This window comes from Lutjanus erythropterus, chromosome 21 (genome assembly GCF_056507025.1).
Source record: "Lutjanus erythropterus isolate fLutEry1 chromosome 21, fLutEry1.hap2, whole genome shotgun sequence".
NCBI lineage: Eukaryota > Metazoa > Chordata > Actinopteri > Lutjaniformes > Lutjanidae > Lutjanus > Lutjanus erythropterus.
Genome location: NC_139337.1, coordinates 30,378,635 through 30,384,772, shown reverse-complemented (window position 1 = coordinate 30,384,772; position 6,138 = coordinate 30,378,635).

The window sequence follows — 6,138 nt, the reverse complement described above, 5'->3', positions numbered from 1 at the left end:
CATTTTTGGTCTCCACCATCTCCTTAGGGAAATATCTGACTCTTTAGCTAATAAACGCTCCATTTTCTTCAAAAGCCAGTCACTATCTGTGCCTGTTTGGCATTTGGAGCTGAGCAGGTTGTGCACAGTGGGCTTTTATTCTGAAAAGACTGACTGAAACAGTAAAAGTGCTGTAAAAAAGAGCTAAAGGATGGCTAAAAAAAAAAGCTCCGTAGTGCATAAGATAACTGCAGAGCTGGTGATAACGCTCTGTAGGTTCATCATTTCAAGCAACATCTTTCATAATATGCATGGTCATTTAGTTTATTGTTTTAAAAAAAGAGATTATCTAACAGATTGGCTGGAAACACAACTCCTAATTTGCTTCGTAACCGCTGGGTGTGGAAATAAGCAGCTGTTTGTTAACAAATTCACAGCATCAACATGAAAGATCATAATATGTCAGTTTTGTATTTACAGTTTGTTTCTGCTGTAAACAGCTGTAAGGAAAGATCTAATTCAAGTTTAATGTTTATTTAAAAAGTTAGAAACAGTACTGTGTGGCCTTCACATCACAGTTGTCTTGGAATTTCCAATTTCCTGATATTTCTGGAACGCAGCATCATTACTCCTCAGTGTCTTCCTCGTTGGTGTGTAAGTGATCTGCATGATGCTGTTCTGTGCTGTAAAGTTTTACTAATTTAAAGAGAAAAAAAACATGAGATGAAACTCCAGCATGACAGCAGCTCGTTGCCATTAAACATTACAGGTAAAAGCATGAACCCTGCAAGCTGAATGGTTAAAGCCTTTAAAGCCACGGACATTATTACTGATGCTAAACAGTGTGCCTGTCTACAAGCTGTGTGTCTGCCAGATACACCTGAAACTTCTCTAATGTTGTTATTGATGGAAAATGGGACCTTAAATGTGCTCTTCTTTTTAATCTTCCTCTCTACCTCCCCATGTTTCTACCTCCTGCTCCAGTGCATGTTTTTTTTTTTTTTATCTTTGTGATGGATTCAGATTCATGCAGCCGCCCCCAAAATAAAGCCATGTGACGGCAACGAAACATTTAAAAACCTTTCTTCCCACAGAGATATAACATCATCAGCAGTGATATTAATTTGAATGAAAATGCTTTGAAAATATTGTCAGTGCATCCAAAATAACTGGATTTAAGTTAAAAAATAATTGTTTCTAGTGGGAACACAGATATACTGTGCACATGGATTCATTCCAGGCCTTGAAACCTTCAACAGTGGCCTCCTCTTCCTCATACCTGGGCTGCAGAGGTTGAGAAACAATGCCCTGTGCTTTTTCTCTTTCTGGCTTTAATCACTGTGTCTCTATGAAAATGCACTATTTGCACAGACTGTTGTTTTTTTGTGGCAACCCCTTAAAGTGATCTGCAGTACCACGTCATGTGTCGCTTAATTGTGAAATGATGGAATAAATAAACTATGTATTAATAAGTCATTAAAAAGGATCTGGTCTTCATGACTTCATGACTTAACCATCGTTTTTTTCTCACAAAATGTGTTTGTCAGTCTTGTGTCATCTGGAAGTGTTTTAATCAGGACTTTGCTGCAGGTATATTCGCTACATTGATCTATCAGCATCTGAGCGACTGATGGGAAAAATAATTTCACATTAAGTTCGGCAAACATTTTATACCTAATATTCACTGGCATTTTAAATTAATTTGGCTCAGTTTTTCTGACTTTGTGAGATACTTTTTCATGTAAAAACAAAAATCTCCTCTGGGCCTGAAAGAGGCATCTCATTAATGTCACAAAATGATCTCATAAATACAGAAAAACTGATGTTTTTATGCATGAAAAATTATGTCAATTTGAAAAAACCAGGAGGATTCTTGGTGTGAGGCTTCACCTCTGACCACCTTACAGCAAATAAAACCGGACGCTTGTGTGCTTTGCTGAAGCGAGCATATGATTAAAAATAAAATAAACTTTTATATTCAGCATCTTTGCACAAAACTGCTTTTTCAAATGTCTCAGATCCACCACAAGATAAAAGTCACCACAGGAATATTTCAGACACAGTTCATCTGCATCTTCATCACACCTCTGACTGCCATCATCATCGCTCCTTCTTCTTCTATGATCAGTGAATATTTTCTCTGTAGTCTCCGTCGCTCTTTGCACACATTCTATCACACTGCTGTCACGGAAATGAAAAACACATCCCTGACGAAGAACAAAACAACTCTGTCCTCAGAAAACCTCAAATCCCTCACTCCTGCACTTCTCCTTTGTGCCACTGGATGGCGCCACAGAAACATAAACTGGATCTCACACTGCCAAAAGTCTATGGACACCCCAGACTACTGATATCCTTTATAGTGCTTATGGTCTGCGTCTTTGTCAGTGCTGCTGCAGACTGATATTCTAGAGAAGAGTTCTTTCAGCTTCGTGCCAACAGTTTGTGTTTGTCTCTTTCCTGTTTCAACATGACACAGCTCCAGTGCATGAAGCCAGCTCCATGATTTATTTGCTTACTCGGTTTGGTGTGGAAGATCTTGACTGGTTTGCACAGAGCTCTGAGCTCCACTCTGTCAAAAAACAGAAGAGTGGAGGCTGTTAGGGAAGCTGACTAAACCTCATTTTACTAACATCCAAGGACAAAATAGTGAGCCTGCATTTACGGGACTGTTAAGCCTCAGATCTCTTTGCTCACATAACTTTCTTTGTCTTCCCCATCAGCTTCATCTGATATTTGAATATGTTACTGGGAGATCTGTGAAAGCAACATATAATCTTATTTTACGATAGATGAGATAGTTAGATATTAGATAGATAGCTTGTGTTTTGCTAACATCAGATATCAGATGTTGTCTAGGAGTCTAGGACACAGGGTATCTAAGTACAGGAAACAGGAAAGGAGGAAGCTTTCCTGGGTGCCAAGCTTTCTCAACTGTTATTGGAGCACTTACTTTGCGTTTACTTTGGTCCGCCATGTTTCTGTGTATATGACATCAGTGACTCACAAAATTGTGTACCAACATTTTCAACATCTTTAAGAGCTGTAGGTCCAACTTAAAATTTACCAAAACCACATGAATTCAGAATTAATAAATCACAAGTCTGACTCAGTTTCTTGCAATTTTGACTGATTATCTCTTAATTTTGTTTCAGCGAGACTATTTCTGACTTGTGATGTGTTAAAATTTCAGGTTTTCTTTTTCCCAGCAGGAGTGAGCTTTTACTTTTATATTTTTGTAAGCAGCCATGGCAGCAAAGCAATAACACTGTACAATCATAAGTGTCCTGATTATTAACATAATTAGGATTACGGTTGCGAATTAATGCTTGGTAATTATGCAGGATTCACTTAAGCCCTTCTTAAGTACAGTTTGCTCTAACAGATTTCAGTCTATGAAAACAGACATGAACCTCAGGGCAGATTATGGGTGTGTCCTGCAGGTGAGTCAAAAGTTGCTGGCAGATGTCCTCTAATAATCTCAGGTGTTGAAAACCTGTCAGCAGCTGCAGGGAGCAGTGACAGCAGGGTGTGTGAGATCATAACTGCATGTGCTTTCAAGCCTGTGTTTACAAATCTGCCCCTGCACGCTCTGAAACCTCGACATGTCGACCGATTCACTGATTCGTAAAACCTACCTTTGGCCTGGAAAACTGGCTCTGCTGACAGGGAGTTTTCCCGCTAAAACAGGAGCCTCTGATGAACATTTTGAATCCCATCTTAAGATAGGACGTATATTACAGAAGCATCTTAGCTTCCCAAAAATCTTAAATGAACTTTTCTGAATTGAGGACAACTGTATAATTGTTTAACCTTTCCACCTGTAGTCTGTCCACCAGTTGTGTTCGCTTACAGCACCATAGGTTCGTAAGAACACCGTAAATGGTATTAACTTCTGTGTACACGTTCGTATCGGCATCCAACTTCACATGTTCATTAAAGGCCTGAACATATGACATGACTTTTGTCCACGCCCTTTAAACTTGAAAAATTGGTACACACACGTATCACACCCAGACGCACAACCATAGGCTAAACTCATCAGAAATGCTGCTATCTCAGCCCCGTTTATCTCCTGAATTAGCATTATTCTGAATTTAGTGTTTATTGTTATTTCTGTACCTGTTACCTTCCTATATTTTATATTTTCATACAAAATAAGACATTAATATTGTGTCTTACTGTGTCTCATTTCAGGCTGCCTCGATTAAAAAATACAGCACCAACTTGAGAAACTGTTGAAAGATATTTATTATCTGCAGCAGATGGAATATTTTTTCATCCAGATGGTTAAAAGTCTTTTGGGGGTTCAGGAAACACCTTCAGAACAGCTGGAAGCTTTGCTAAACAACCTTCTGTGTGCTTCAAAGATATTAGCCATTTAAGAGATATTTTTAGGACTCTGACTGGAACACAGGCTGGAACGGAGGACATGAATGTTACCTTAAAGGGACAGTTCAGATTATTTGAAGTGAGGTTTTATGATGTCCACGGTCAGTGTTTTACCTGCAGTAGATGGATGTTGGCGCGCCACCAGTTTGGGGAAGGAGTAGTTGAAGTGTAAACTATATTTAGAATATTTTCACCTCCTTACCTTGCTGTCAGACAGCTTTCTGACAGGAAACTGCTGTTATATAAGGCAAATATAAATCTTTCTTCAACCATGCAAACACTATTGTGCATGTTCAGTGGGCCATATAACCAGGAAGTAAACGTGGAAGCTAGAAAATGTTTTTGGCTCATGCACCAGGTGCGCAACTCTTACTGGACTGAATGGACGCCATCTTTGCATTCATTCTCTAGTTCCTTGTAATATATCAATGGTAGATATTTCAGAATTAATTTACACTTTCCCAATTGTATCATGTAACAATTTCAAACGGAAAAATTAGTTAGGAAGTAGTTGAATGCTAACATTAGCTACAGTAGCTTATGGGTTAGCTGGAGGTGTGGGCTGATGTCAGAAAATCATGATGTCACTTACGCAACTTCTTGGTGTGTAGCCTTTTTAATTACATCACATATCTTTGCAGTATTGTACTTTAACAGTTTTACGACAAAAGGTGACTTAATCGACTTGTAAAATAATCTTTTAATTGAACAAACATTGCATAATTTGTTGCACAATTCAAACGGGATCAAAAATTTATTTTTCTCTCACTACTGACTGCAGTTCATATTTTTTTAAAGTTAGGTCTCATAGTGGTCTGACTTTGCCTCTGAATATAGATAATAGTTTATCTTTTATTAACTTAATTAACTTAATTACATTAATCTACATCTATTTTGATAATTGGTAAATCGAGTCATTTTTTGAAATAAAAAATATCTTTTTTTTCCTGATTTCAGTTTCTAAATAGAGAATATTGGTTGGTTTCTTCACTCATCTCTGACAGTAAACTGAATATCTTTCAGTTGTAAACAAAACAATAAATTTGTCATCTTGGACTTTGATCAACATTTTTCACCATTTTATGACATTTTATGGATCAAACAACTAATCAGTTAGTGGAAAAATTAGTGCCAGATTTGATCAGTAGTTGAAAAATTGTTCCAATAATAGTTTTTCAATTGACAAAATTGTGAAAGGATCAATTTTCACCGTTTTCTGATATTTCATGATCGATTAATTAAGAAAATAACCTAAAAACAAAATATCAAACAATTTTATATGCATTTTATATTGAGGTAATCCCAAAAGTAATGGAAAGGAATCAAGTTACATTACTTTAATATTGTGATACTTGCATGTTTAAAGTAACCCTCCCAGCCCTGAATATGACTAATAATCTAAATCCTGCAGAATATGAATGGGATTTTCACTTCCGTTTCAGTTTTACACACTGTGATAAGTGGCCTACCTCACACAACCCCACATCAAAAAACCCGAACTATGCCTTTAAGTGGACTGGTGTGACATGAAGTCATAAATGAAAAATGTCCCATGTGGATGTTTTACGGGACATTTTGGCAAAAAACACTGAGGTCCACGGACTGTGACCTGCAGCTCTGAGTCTTGATTGATCACCACTTAGTTTTGTCCTTAATGAGCTGCCATACAGGAGTAGACAGCTGTGTGAATTTGCCTACCACACTGAAGGTGTGTGTGTGTGTGTGTGTATGACATTGTGGGCGTCTCTGTCTGTAGCGCAGCCTCCT